Source organism: Hordeum vulgare, chromosome 3H, assembly GCF_904849725.1.
Source record: "Hordeum vulgare subsp. vulgare chromosome 3H, MorexV3_pseudomolecules_assembly, whole genome shotgun sequence".
Lineage (NCBI taxonomy): Eukaryota > Viridiplantae > Streptophyta > Magnoliopsida > Poales > Poaceae > Hordeum > Hordeum vulgare.
In genome coordinates, this window is record NC_058520.1 from 548,470,625 (window position 1) to 548,486,622 (window position 15,998).

A 15,998-nucleotide genomic window follows, 5' to 3' on the forward strand; every position below is an offset into this window, starting at 1 on the left:
GTCTGTGGTGAACTACTCACACATCATCGGAGGGGCAATGGAGTTGATGTAGATGCCCTCCGTGATCAATTCCCTCTTCGGCAGATTACCAGAAAAGGCTTCCAGATTGGATCTCTCGAGAACAAAGGCTCCCGGTGGCGTAAATGTATTTTCGTGGCTCTCTCTAACAATAGCTCCTAACACTTGTCTATGGCTAGGAAACCTTAACCATCCTTGACCAACAGGCTAGTCAACTAGAGGCTCACTAGGGACATTGTTTTGTCTGTATATTCACACATGCATTTATGTTTCCATTCAATACAATTATAGCATGGATAATAAAATATTATCTTGAAACAAGAAATATAATAATAACACATACCCCCCGATGCAACCCATAGATTCATCAAAATAAGCAAACAAGACAAAGAAAACAGAATATGTGAAAAAGAAAACAGTCCCTAGCAATCTGTTTACTTCGAATACTTATATAACTCCATAAATATGAAAAAATAGGACAATGTGGGAAATTTGTAAACAAATCTTGTGTAAAAAATTCAGATCAAAATCACGTTCGAGTGAATTTACAAAATTCCTGGTCTGAGAGCAAAAGTTTTTGTTTTTCAGCAAAATCAACTTGCAAACACCATAGACTATCCCAACGGTTTTACTTGGATCAAACACTAACTAAAGCAAGAAAACAAAATTATTACAGAGGTAATAATATGTGCAACACTCAAAAACAGAAAGAGAAACAAAAGCAAAACAACTAAAATTGGGTGGCCTCCCAACAAGCGCTATTGTTTAACGCCCCTAGCGAGGCATAATGCAATAGATCTAGGTATTATCATCTTTGGTATACAAATACTCAATTACACACTTGTGAACCCTAGGAGGTCCTTTGATTTTGTCAATAATTATACTCCTAGGTGAGAAATCCAGAATTGCACTAGTAGTAATAAGTTCCTTAATAGAGATAGGGTGAACACTTATCATCTTAAGATCTTCATCACTTTTTTTATAGGATTAACCCTCATTTTTAGGAACGTAAATAAAATTGTCAATCTTAGGAGGAGGAGTGTTTTGAATAGAGTCAAAGGCGGAACCCAAGTTGGTAATAATGTCCTCAAGCTTTCCAATTCTAGAAGAATCTTGATCCAATTTTTCGTTAACTATGGGTTCCTTTCCCTTAAGATTTTTAAAGTAACTCCTACCTTAGATCCATATTGGGTAATATGATTGTGGATTTTTTGTCCAGATTTTCATTGAGCTCAACGGTGGCAACTTTATTTTCAATAGCATCAAGCCTACGCATCACATGTTCCAAAGTTAAGATTGTTTCATTAACCATGAGTGGGGGTGAACCTACCAGATATTTTATAGCATTATAAGAATCAAAGGTGTGGCTACCCAAGAAGTTTCCTCCCATAATGGTATAGAAAACGTATCTATTCCAAGGAGAAACACCCACATATAAATTGTAAAGGAGAACAACAGTAGATTGCCTACAAATAGATGTATTTTGAGCATTGCAAATTATATACAAAGCATCCTACTTTTCTCCCTCCCTTTGCTTAAAATTAAGAACTATATTCTCATGAATGCTAGTGGTAGTACCAAATCCAGCCATGAGTTTAAGGGATCTAACACCTAAGCAAAAGAGAAGCAAACGAAAAGACGAACGGAGAAAGGGCGAATAAAGAGGCAGATCTTTTTGATATTTTCTGAAAATCATTTTAGAAGTGGGAGAGAGAAAAACGAGAGGCAAAATGGCAAATAAAGTAAATGCAAGAGATGAGTTTGTGATGGGTACTTGGTAAGCATGATCTCGCTATGTATCCTCCCCGGCAACGACACCGGAAATCCTTCTTGCTAACTCTTGAGCTTGCGTTGGTTTTCCCTTGAAGAGGAAAGGGTGATGCAGCAAAGTAGATAAGTATTTCCCTCGGTTTGTTGAGAACCAATGTATCAATCTAGTAGGAGGAACTAGCAAGGCTCCAATAGTAGTACCTACACAAATAATCAAACACTTGCACCCAACGCTATAGGGGTTGTCAATCCCTTCAGAGTTATTTGTAAGGATGAGATCTTATATAGATATGTATAAAATAGTGATAGATCTAAAAGTGAAACAAAAGCAATAAATTGTAGCAAGGTATTTTAGGTTTACATATCTCAGAATATATTATGGAAAATAGACCCGGGGGCCATAGGTTTCACTCGAGGCTTCTCTCATGTAGGAAAATAATACGGTGAGTGAACAAATTACTATCGAGCAATTGATAGAAAAACAAATAATCATGAAGATATCCAAGGCAATGATCATGCATATAGGCATCACGTCAAGTAGACCGAAACGATTTTGCATCTACTACTATTACTCCACACATCGACCGACTCCTGACTGCATCTAGAGTATTAAGTTCATGAAGAACAGAGTAACGCATTAAGTAAGATGACATGATGTAGAGGGATAAACTCAAGAAATATGATGAAACCCCCTCTTTTTATCCTTGATGGCAACAATACAATACGTGCCTCGCCACCACTAGTATGTCACTGGGTGTGGAGACCGCAAGATTGAACCAAAAACTAAGCAGTTCTCCCGTTGCAAGAATTACCAATCTAGTTGGCCAAACCAAACAAATAATTCGAAGAGACTTGCAAAGATATGAAATCATGCATATAATAATTCAAAAGAGACTCAAATAATATTCATGGATAATCTGAACATAAACTCACAATTCATCGGATCTCTACAAACACACCACAAAAGAGTATTACATCAGATAGATCTTCATGAAGATCATGAAGAACATGGTATTAAAGATTAAAGAGAGAGAAGAAGCCATCTAGCGACTAGCTATGGACCCATGGGTGTGTGGCAAACTACTCACACATCATCGGAGGGGCAATGTATTTGATGTAGATGCCCTCCGTGATCAATTCCCTCTCCGGCAGATTACTGGAAAAGGCTCACAGATTGGATCTCTTTGGAACAGAGGCTATCGATGGCGTAAAAGTATTTTCATGGCTCTCTCTGGCGATACGGGAATATTGGGGAATTTATAGGCCAAGAATTAGGGTTAGGAGACCTGCAGGGGGGCCACAAGCCAAGGGGCGAGGCCACCCCCCAGGGTGCGCCGTGCAGGCTTGTGGTCTCCCGGCAACTTCCTTGCCCCCTACTCCAAGCCTGTTGCGTGTCTTCTAATACAGAAAAAAATCTTTCCGGAGATTTTACTCCGTTTAGACTCCGTTTAATATTCCTTATCTGCAACATTCAAAAACATGGAAAAAACAGAAACTCACACTAGCCTCTAGATTAATAGGTTAGTCCCAAAAATAATATAAAACAACATTTAAATGCATATAAAACATCGAGAACAAATAATATAATAACATGGAACAATCAAAAATATAGATATGTTGGAGACGTATCAATATCTATTGATGGGTATCTCCATAGCTCGTTGATACGCCTAGTTGATTTGAGACTATCTTCTCCTTTTTTTCTTGCAACCTCCACCATATTCTATTTCACCTATAGTGTTATATCCATGGCTCAGGCTCATGTATTGCGTGAGAGTTGAAAATGTTTGAGAACATAAAAGGTGTGAAACAATTGTTTGACTTTCATCGGGGTTGTGCATGATTTAGATACTTTGTGTGGGGAAGATGGAGCATAGCCATATAACAGCCACGGAACCGAAGTGCAAAGTTGTACACAAAGACCCATTGCCTTCACGCTCTCGTATCAGTGCACCCCACACCATATGATTTTGTAGGGATAACTTTCTAAGGCCATGTTATTTTGAAGGAATGCAATTACCTTGTTAGTATGCTTGAAGTATTATTGTTTTTGTGTCAATATTAGACTTTTCTTTTGAATCTTATGGATCTGAATATTCATGCCACAATAAATAATATTACGTGGATAAATATGTTAGGTAGCATTCCACATCAAAAATTCTCTTTTTATCATTTACCTACTCGAGGCCGAGCAGGAATTAAGCTTGGGGATGCTTGATACGTCTCCAACGTATCTATAATTTTTTATTGTTCCATGCTATTATATTATCTATTTTGGATGTTTTATATGCATTAATATGCTATTTCATATTAGTTTTGGGACTAACCTATTAACCTAGATCCTAGTGCCAGTTTTTTTTTATTCCATGTTTTTGAGTAGTGTAGATAAGGAATATTAAACGGAGTCCAAACGGAATAAAATCTCTGGAATGATTTTTCTTGGACGAGAAGAAACCTGCCAGACTTGGAGAAGGGGGCAGGAGACGTGTCGGGAGACGACAAGCCTCTAGGGCGCGCCCTAGGGGGGCACGCCCCTGGCTCGTGGCCCCCATGTAGGCCTCCTAACCCTAATCTTCGTCCTATAAATTCCCAAATATTCCCTCAATACCACAACGACACCAAAGAATACTTTTCCGCTGCCAGGAGCCTCTGTTCTCGTGAGATCCAATGTGGGAGCCTTTTCCGGTAATCTAACGGAGGGGAATCGATCACGGAGAGCATTTACATCAACTCCATTGCCTCTCCGATGATGCATGAGTAGTTCACCACACACCTACGGGTCCATAGCTAGTAGTCAGATGGCTTCTTCTCTCTCTTTGTTCTTCAATATCATGTTCTTCATGATCTTCATGGATATCTATCCGATGTAATGCTCTTTTGCGGTGTGTTTGTCGAGATCCGATGAATTGTGGGTTTATGTTCAGATTATCTATGAATATGATTTGAATCTTCTTTGAATTCTTATATGCATGATTTCATATCTTAGCAAGTCTCTTCGAGTTATTGGTTTGGTTTGGCCAACTAGATTGATAATTGTTGCAATGGGAGAAGTGCTTAGTTTTGGGTTCAATCTTGTGGTGTCCTCACCCAGTGACAAAGTAGGGGTAGCGAGGCACGTATTGCATTGTTGCCATCAAGGATAAAAAGATGGGGGTTTCATCATATTGCTTGAGTTTATCCATCCACATCATGTCATCTTACCTAATTCTTCATGAACTTAATACTCTAGATGCAGCCAGGAGTCGGTCGATGTGTGGAGTAATAGTAGTAGATGCAGAATCGTTTCGATCTACTTGACACAGACGTGATGTTTATATGCGTAATCATTGCCTTGGATATCTTCATAATTATTCGCTTTTCTATCAATTGCTCGACAATAATTTGTTCACCCACCGTATTATTTACCTTCATGAGAGAAAGCTCTAGTGAAACTTATGGTCCCCGGGTCTATTTTCCATATTATACTTTTAGATCTATAAACCAAAAATACCAAAAATATATTGCTGCCATTTATTTACTTTTGTTTTACTTTTAGTTCTAGCAATCTTTTATATCTATCTCAATCAGATCTCATCCTTGAAAATAACCGTGAAGGGATTAACAACCCCTTTTTAGCGTTGGGTGCAAGTGTTTGATTGTTTGTGTAGGTGCTAAGATTGGGGCTTTGTTTGTTCCTCCTACTGGATTGATACCTTGATTCTCAACAAACTGAGGGAAATACTTATCTACTTTGTTGCATCACTCTTTCCTCTTCAAGGAAAAACCAACGCAAGCTCAAAAAGTAGCAGTGAACTACTCGCACAACACCATGGGAGTAGCAAGGTTGATGTAGAGGCCCTTTGTGATCAACTCCCCTCCGATAGGGCATCGGAAGAGGGCTCTAGATAGGCACACGGAGAAACAGAGACTTGTGGCGGGAGAAAAACTGTTCCGGGAGGCTCCTTAGATTTTTTGGAGAATATGTGAATTAATAGGATAGAGAAGAGGGCCAGAGGACAAGGGAGGTGGCCCCAAGCCATCAGGACGCAACCATCCCCTGGGCGCGCCCTATTTGCTTGGCCCCACCCCATGGGGCCTCCGATCTCCTTCCGAAGCTTCCATGTCCTTATTTTGTCGAGAAAAAAATCAAAAAAAATTGGGGCATTTGGACTTCATTTAGTACAGTATTCCTAAAAAACCAAAACATGCAAAAAACAACAACTATCACTTGGCACCGGGTTACTAGGTTAGTGCTAAAAAATAATATAAATCAACAAGTAAATGTCTCAAAATCATCGTATAATGATAATATAATATCATGTAACAATATTTTACAACTTTCATATACTTCTGACAATATTTTATATTATTTTTGGGACCAACTTACTTATCGAGTGCCTAGTGTGAGTTCGTGTTTTTGTGTGTTTTTATTTTCGTAGAATATCCAACGTTAAAATTTACGAAGATTTTTTTCGAGTATATGTGAATTTTGGGAAGAAGAATCGATGCAACACGATGCTCGAGGGGCCCACCACACAACACGGTGCGGCCAGGGGGGTTGGCCGCGTCTGTTAGCTCGTGCATGTCCCTTAAGTCGGTTAGGTCCCTTGTTTCGCTGCAAGAAAGATATTTTTCCGATAAATTTCAACCTGATTGGAGTTATGGATCTCCGGATATTTAAGAAACGGTGAAGATCCACAAAACATGAGCGAAAATAGGAGAGAGAGAGAGAGAGAGAGAGAGAGAGAGAGAGAGATCCAATCTCGGAGGGTCTAGAGCAGAAATTCTCCTTTCATCTAAGGGGGAGACCAAGGAAGAAGACAAGGAGGGGGGCTCTCTCCCCCTCTCCCCCGGTGGCGTCGGAGCACCGTCGGGGCAACCATCTTGACGATGATCTACACCAACAACTTTGCCGCCATCACCACCAACTCTCTCCTCCTTTACGCAACAGTGTAAAACCTCTCTTCCCCGATGTAATCTATACTTAAACTTGTTTGTTAATGCTATATATTATTATCCAATGGTGTGTGGCTATCATATGATGTTTGAGTAGATCTCTTTTGTCCTACGGGTTAATTGTGGTATGGTGCGATTGATTTGAGTTGTATGTTAACATGGTGTTGTCCTATGGTGTCTTCTGAGCCGTTCACACGTGGGGGATTCTTGATGTATGGTTTGCAATATGTGCATGATTCACTTATAGTGGATGGCTAGAGTGACAGAAGCTTACACCCAAGTAAGGGAGTTATTTGCATATGGGAGTAAAGAGGACTTGATGTTTAATGCTATGGCTGGGTTTACCTTAACTATTTCTAGTAGTTGCGGATGCTTGCTAGAGGTCCAATCGTAAGTGCATATGATCCAAGTATGGAAAGTATGTTAATGTATGCCTCTCCCTCATTGCGTATGAAAAGTATCTATCGTGTTATATTCAATTTACTATGGAAAATCTTTCTCCTGTGTTACAAAAAACTTTCTACTAAACAACATTAATCTTTATCCAAACAACCCCTAAATTTTACTTACTTGTTCTTTTTTACCTTGCGAAACTATCTATTACTCCTAATAAGTACTTCTAGTTTCCTTCCCGCAAAGTAGTTTCATACTTGTTCTAGGTAAAGTAAGCGGTAGCGTGCATAGAGTTGTATCGGTGGTCAATAGAACTTGAGAAAATATTAATTCTACCGTTATTTTCTCATTGGGGTTGACACTCTTATTTATCAAAAAGGCTACACACAATCCCCTACACTTGTGGGTTATCAAGACCTTTTTCTGACGCCGTTTCCTAGGAGCAATAGCGTAGCGGTTGATATTCTCCTGTGTGCTTGTTTGCTCTATCACTAAGTAATTTTATTTTCCATTATAAGTTATTTTATATATTTAGTTATGGATATGGAACACGAAACACCAAAAACATTAGTTGTACTTGTTAATCAAGGAGATGAGGAGCCTCCTAAAACCCTCGATGTTGTTTATGTGAAAAACATTAAATACTACTTTGATAATCCTGAGAGTTCCCCATTCAACTTGATAATGGGAGGCACATTGGTTCAATGTGAGTACTTTAGGGATTATCGCTTCTCTAAAAAAGGGAAACACTTATGGGATCAAATTAAAATGTTGCGTTGGTATGTGATATGTGCGCAACATATTGATAATTTATGAAGTATGTTGGGGAACGTTGCATGGGAAACAAAAAATTTCCTACGCACACGAAGACTTATCATGGTGATGTTCATCTACCAGAGGGAGATTAGATCTACATACCCTTGTAGATCACACAACAGGAAGCCTTAAGAAACGCGGTTGATGTAGTGGAACGTCTTCACGTCCCTCGAACCGTCCCACGAATCGTCCCGCGATCCATCCCACGAACCGTCCCGCGATTCGTCCAATGATCCGTTCCGATCTAGTGCCGAACGGACGGCACCTCCGCGTTCAACACACGTGCAGCTCGACGATGATCTCGGCCTTACTGATCCAGCAAGAAGACGGAGAAGTAGATGAGTTCTCCGGCAGCGTGATGGTGCTCCGGTGGAGGTGATGATCTACTCCTGCAGGGCTCCGCCCGAGCTCCGCAGAAATCCGATCTAGAGGTAAAACTGTGTGGTATAGGTTTGAGTTGCACGTGGCTAAGTTGTGTCTCAAAAGCCCTAAACCCACCAGTATATATAGGAGGAGGGGAGGGGCTATCCTTGGGGCTCAAGGAGCCCCAAGGTGCGCCGGCCGAAGGGAGGAGGTGGACTCCCACCTCAATTCGATTTGGGGGAACGAGTCCACTCCTTCCTTCCCACATCCCTCTTTCCTTTTTTTCCTTTCCTTTGGTATTTTTTCCCTCGTGGCGCCATGGCCCAATTGGGCTGGCCTCACCAGCCCACTAAGGTCTAGTGCGCCACCCTAGGGTCACTGGTCTCACTCCCGGGTGGGTGGGCCCCTCCCGGTGAATACCCGGGACCCATTCGTCACTCCCGGTACACTACCGGAAATGCCCGAAACTTTCCGGTGACCAAACGAAACCATCCTATATATCAATATTCATTTCCGGACCATTCCGTAAACCCTCGTGATGTCCGTGATCTCATCCGGGACTCCGAACAACATTCGGTAACCACACATATAACTCAACTATACTAAAACATCATCGAACCTTAATTGTGCAGACCGTGCGGGTCGAGAACTATGTAGACATGCCTCGAGGCACTCCTCGGTCAATATCCAATAGCGGGACCTGGATGCGCATATTGGATCCTACATATTCTCCGAAGATCTTATCGGTTGAACCTTAGTGTCAAGGATTCATATAATCCCATATGTCACTCCCTTTGTCCTTCGGTATGTTACTTGCCCGAGATTCGATCGTCGGTATCCGCATACCTATTTCAATCTCGTTACCAGCAAGTCTCTTTACTCGTTCTATAATACAAGATCCCGTGACTTACACGTAGTTACATTGCTTGCAAGGCTTGTTTGTGATGTTGTATTATCGAGTGGGCCCCGAGATACCTCTCCGTCACACGGAGTGACAAATCCCAGTCTTGATCCATAATAACTCAGCGGACCCTTTCGGAGATACTTGTAGAGGACCTTTATAGTCACCCAGTTACGTTGCGATGTTTGATGCACACAAGGCATTCCTCCGGTGCCAATGAGTTATATGATCTCATGGTTGATAACCCACAAGTATAGGGGATCAATTGTAGCCTTTCTCGATAAGTAAGAGTGTCGAACCCAACGAGGAGCTAAAGGTAGGACAAATATTCCCCCAAGTTCTATCGACCACCGATACAACTCTACGCACACTTTACGTTCGCTTTACCTAGAACAAGTATGAAACTAGAAGTACTTTGTAGGAGAGATAGGAGAGGTTAGCAAGAAAAGAAAGAACACGTAAATAAAAATGAGGGGCTGGTTAGAATTACGTTAGTTTAACGAGTGTGGAAAAGTGGTGGTAGAAGTTTCGGGATTGTCCCTAAGCAATTGACTATGTTACTAGACCGATAGCAAGTTTTATGTGGGAGAGGCCACTCCTAGAATTTCATCCCTTACTTGTAATTCTATGAACTTATTATTGGAACTATTAGCAAACATTTGTAACTACAAACATTCATTAAGGTAAAACCCAACCATAGCAATAAGATATATTGGTCCCCCTTCAATCACGTATGCATCAATTTCTATGCTAGGCTGAAGCTTCTCTCACCCTTGCCCTCCAATACATAGTCCTATCAACATACTACTAACCCTATGGTGTGATCCACACACGCGCTCATATGATGGGCACCAAAGGACAACAACATAACCACAAGCTAATTAAACCAATCATAGCAAGTCATCAATCACCGATAGGACAAGTAAAATCAACTCACACATCATAGGATGGCAACACATCATTGGATAATAATATGAAGCATAAAGCACCATGTTCAAGTAGAGGGTACAACGGGTTGCGGGAGAGTGGACCGCCGAATATAGATGGGGGAAGGTGATGGAGGTGTTGGTGAAGATGATGGAGGTGTTCGTGTAGATCACCGTCAAACGGTGATGTCCCGGGCGGCGTTCCAGCGCCGCCGGGAGAGAGGGGGAGAGAGCCCCCCCCTTCTTCTTCTTCTTCCTTGACCTCCTCCCTAGATGGGAGAAGGGTTTCCCCTCTGTTCCATGGTCTCCATGGCGGCGGAGGGGCGAGAGCCCCTCCGAGATTGGATCTCTCTCTCTCTGTGTCCTTCTGTTTCTGCGCTCCCAGATTCTGGCTTTCACCGTTTCTTAAATTCCCGGAGATCCGTAACTCTGATTGGGCTGAAATTGTAACACGATTTTCTTCCGGATATTATCTTTCTTGTGGGGAAAGAAGGGCCCCAACCTCCTTAGGGATTGGTCACAAGCCTGCCAGCCGCGCCCTAGGGGGGACGCGCCTCCTGGGCTTGTGACCTCCTCGGGCATCGTTTCGCGTAGATTCTTATTCCCAAAAATCATAAATATTACAAAAAAAATCCCCGTAGGTTTTTTATTGTGTTTGTACTTTGTTTGGTATGGATAATCTGTGAAACAAAAAACGTGCAACAAACAGAAATGACACTGGGCAGAGGGTCAATATGTTAGTCCCAAAAATAGAATAAAAAGTTGCCAAAAGTATATGAAAGTTGTAGAATATTGGCATGAAACAATCAAAAATTATAGATACGACGGAGACGTATCAACATCCCCAAGCTTAATTCCCGCTCTTCCTCGAATAGATAAATGATAAGAAAAGATAATTTTTGATGTGGAATGCTACCTAGCATAATCTTGATCATAGAATCTAATCATGGCATGAATATTAAAACACGAGTGATTCGAAGCAATAGTCTATCATTTTACATAAAGACAATAATATTTCAAGCATACTAACAAAGCAATCATGTCCTCTCAAAATATCATGGCAAAAGAAAGTTATCCCTACAAAATCATATAGTTTGGCTATGCTCCATCTTCCCCACACAATGTATTTAAATCATGCACAACCCCAGTTTTAGCCTAGCAATTGTTTCATACTTTAGTGTTCTCAAACTTTTTAAACTTTCACGCAATACATGAGCATGAGCCATGGACATAGCACTATAGGTGGATTAGAATATGGTGGTTGTGGAGAAGACAAAAAGGAGGAGATTGTCTCCTATCAACTAGTCGTATCAGCGGGCTATGGAGGTGCCCATCAATAGATGTCAATGTGAGTGAGTAGGGATTGCCATGCAACAGATGCACAAGAGCTATAAGTGTATGAGAGTTCAAAAATAAACTAGTGGGTGTGCATCCAACTCGCTTTCTCACGAAGACCTAGGGAAATTTGAGGAAGCCCATCATTGGACATACAAGCCAAGTTCTATAATGAAAATTTCCCACTAGTATATGAAAGTGACAACATAGGAGACTCTCTATCATGAAGATCATGGTGCTACTTTGAAGCACAAGTGTGGTAAAGGATAGTAGCATTGTCCCTTCTCTCTTTTCTCTCATTTTTTTTTCTTTTTTTTTTCTTTTTTTGGTGGGCTTCTTTGGCCTCTTTTTTTTATTTGGGCTTCATTGGCCTCTTTTATTACTTCCTCACATGGGACAATGCTCTAATAATGATGATCATCACACTTTTATTTACTTACAACTCGATATTTAGAATAAAATATGACTCTATATGAATGCCTCCGGCGGTGTATCGGGATGTGCAATGATCTAGCGGAGCAATGACATAAAAAAATGGACAAGCCATGAAAACATCATGCTAGCTATCTTACGATCATGCAAAGCAATATGACAATGATGGTGCGTGTCATAATAAACGGAACGATGGAAGTTGCATGGCAATTTATCTCGGAATGGCTATGGAAATGCCACAATAGGTAGGTATGGTGGCTGTTTTGAGGAAATGTATATGGTGGGTCTAATGCACCGGCGAAAGTTGCACGGTACTAGAGAGGCTAGCAATGGTGAAAGGGTGAGAGTGCGTATAATCCATGGACTCAACATTAGTCATAAAGAACTCACATACTTATTGAAAAAGTCTATTAGTCATCGAAACAAGGTACTACACGCATGCTCCTAGGGGAAGGGTTGGTAGGAGTTAACCATCGCGCGATCCCGACCTCCACACAAAGGATGACAATCAATAAATAAATCATGCTCCGACTTCGTCACATAACGGTTCACCATACATGCATGCTACGGGAATCACAAACCTTAACACAAGTATTTCTACGAATACACAATTACTCACTAGCATGACTCTAATATCACATCTTTATGTCGCAAAACTATTGCAAGGAATCAAACATATCATATTCAGTGATCTACAAGTTTTATGTAGGATTTTATGACTAACCACGTGAATGACCAACTCCTGTTAACTCTCTAAATAGGTATAAGTGAAGCATGAGAGTTTAATCCTTTCTACAAAAGATATGCTCCACTCTAACAAATATAAGTGAAGCAAAAGAGCATTCTGCAAATGGAGGTTTTCTATGTGTAGGGAAACAGGCAATCCAAGCTTCAAATGATATAAGTGAAGCACATGAAGCATTCTATAAAGCCATACTCAAAAGATATAAGTGAAGTGCAAAGAGCATTCTATAAATCAACCAAGGACTATCTCATACCAGCATGGTGCATAAAAGAAAAAGGAAAAATAAACACAAAAGACGCTCCAAGCATTTGCACATATCATGTGACGAATAAAAATATAGCTCCGAGTAAAATTACCGATAGATTGTAGACGAAAGAGGGGATGCCTTCCGGGGCATCCCCAAGCTTAGACGCTTGAGTCTTCCTTGAATATTACGTTGGGGTGCCTCGGGCATCCGCAAGCTTAGGCTCTTGCTCTCCTTATTCCTTCATCCATCGTGGTCTCGCCCAAAACTTGAAAACTTCAATCACACAAAACTCAACAAAACCTTCGTGAGATCCGTTAGTATAATAAAGTAAATCAACACTTAAAGTACTGTTGTGAACTCATTCCAAATTCATATTAGCATTATATCTACTGTAATCCAACTTCACCATGGTTCATACCCCCCGATACTACCCATGGATTCATCAAAATAAGAGAACAATGCATAGAAAACAGAATCTGTCAAAAACAGAACAGTCTGTAGTAATCTGAACATTTACCATACTTCTGATACTCCAAAAATTCTGAACAATTTGTTGGGAACGTCGCATGGGAAACAAAAATTTTCCTACGCGCTCGAAGACCTATCATGGTGATGTCCATCTACGAGAGGGGATGAGTGATCTACGTACCCTTGTAGACCGTACAGCAGAAGCGTTAGTGAACGCGGTTGATGTAGTGGAACGTCCTCACGTCCCTCGATCCGCCCCGCGAACTATCCCGCGATCAGTCCCACGATCTAGTGCCGAACGGACGGCACCTCCGCGTTCAGCACACGTACAACTCGACGATGATCTCGGCCTTCTTGATCCAGCAAGAGAGACGGAGAGGTAGAAGAGTTCTCCGGCAGCGTGACGGCGCTCCGGAGGTTGGTGATGATCTCGTCTCAGTAGGGCTCCGCCCGAGCTCCGCAGAAACGCGATCTAGAGGAAAAACCGTGGAGGTATGTGGTCGGGCTGCCGTGGAAAAGTCGTCTCAAATCAGCCCTAAACGCGGATGAGGTTGAAGCGTCGTTTGATGTGTCTGGACTTCTTGTGAAACCGTGGTTCCTTTGCTAAGGCAATGGCACCCGTGTTGTCACAGAACAAGGTTATTGGATTCAGTGCGCTTGGCACCACTCCAAGATCCGTCATGAACTGCTACATCCAGACACCCTCCTTAGCCGCCTCCGAGGCAGCCATGTACTCCGCTTCACATGTAGAATCTGCTACGACGCTTTGCTTGGAACTGCACCAGCTTACCGCACCCCCATTAAGAATAAATACGTATCCATTTTGCGACTTAGAGTCGTCCGGATCTGTGTCAAAGCTTGCATCGACGTAACCTTTTACGGCGAGCTCTTCGTCACCTCCATACACGAGAAACATCTCCTTAGTCCTTTTCAGGTACTTCAGGATATTCTTGACCGCTGTCCAGTGATCCACTCCTGGATTACTCTGGAACCTACCTGCCATACTTATGGCCAGGCTAACGTCCGGTCTAGTGCACAGCATTGCATACATGATAGAACCTATGGCTGAAGCATAGGGGACGGAGCGCAAATGCTCTCTATCTTCATCAGTTGCTGGGCACTGAGTCTTACTCAATCTCGTACCTTGTAAAACTGGCAAGAACCCCTTCTTGGACCGTTCCATTTTGAACCTCTTCAAAACTTTATCAAGGTATGTGCTTTGTGAAAGTCCTATCACGCGTTTTGATCTATCTCTATAGATCTTAATGCCTAGAATGTAAGCAGCTTCTCCTAGGTCCTTCATAGAGAAACTTTTATTCAAGTAATCCTTTATGCTCTCCAAAAACTCTACGTTGTTTCCAATCAGCAATATGTCATCCACATATAATATTAGAAACGCCACAGAGCTCCCACTCACTTTCTTGTAAATACAAGATTCTCCAACCACTTGTATAAACCCAAATGCTTTGATCACCTCATCAAAGCATTTGTTCCAACTCCGAGATGCTTGCACCAGTCCATAAATGGATCGCTGGAGCTTGCACACCTTGTTAGCATTCTTAGGATCGACAAAACCTTCGGGTTGCATCATATGCAATTCTTCCTTAAGGAAACCGTTAAGGAACGCCGTTTTGACATCCATCTGCCAGATTTCATAATCGAAAAATACAGCTATTGCTAACATGATTCTGACGGACTTAAGCATCGCTACGGGTGAGAATGTCTCATCGTAGTCAACTCCTTGAACTTGTGAAAAACCCTTTGCCACAAGTCGAGCTTTATAAACGGTCACATTGCCGTCAGCGTCCGTCTTCCTCTTAAAGATCCATTTGTTCTGAATAGCCTTGCGGCCCTCAGGCAGTACCTCCAAAGTCCACACTTTGTTCTCATACATGGATCCTATCTCGGACTTCATGGCTTCTAGCCATTTGTTGGAATCTGGGCCCACCATTGCTTCTTCATAATTTGCAGGTTTATTGTTGTCCAACAACATGATTGATAAGACGGGATTACCGTACCACTCTGGAGCAGCACGTGGTCTCGTCGACCTGCGTGGTTCGACAGAAACTTGAACCGGAGTTTCATGATCATCATCATTAACTTCCTCCTCAACCGGCGTCGCAACGACAGAGGTTTCCCCTTGCCCTACGCCACCATCCAGAGGGATGAGAGGTTCGACAACCTCGTCAAGTTCTATCTTCCTCCCACTCAATTCTCTCGAGAGAAACTCCTTCTCGAGAAAAGCTCCATTTTTAGCAACAAACACTTTGCCCTCGGATTTGAGATAGAAGGTGTACCCAACTGTCTCTTTTGGGTAACCTATGAAGATGCACTTTTCCGCTTTGGGTTCCAGCTTTTCAGGCTGAAGCTTTTTGACATAAGCATCACATCCCCAAACTTTAAGGAACGACAACTTTGGCCTTTTGCCATACCACAGTTCGTATGGTGTCGTCTCAACGGATTTTGATGGTGCCCTATTTAAAGTGAATGCAGCTGTTTCTAATGCATAAACCCAAAACGATAACGGCAAATCGGTAAGAGACATCATAGATCGCACCATCTCTAATAAAGTACGATTACGACGTTCGGACACACCATTACGCTGTGGTGTTCCAGGCGGTGTCAACTGTGAAACAATTCCACATTGTC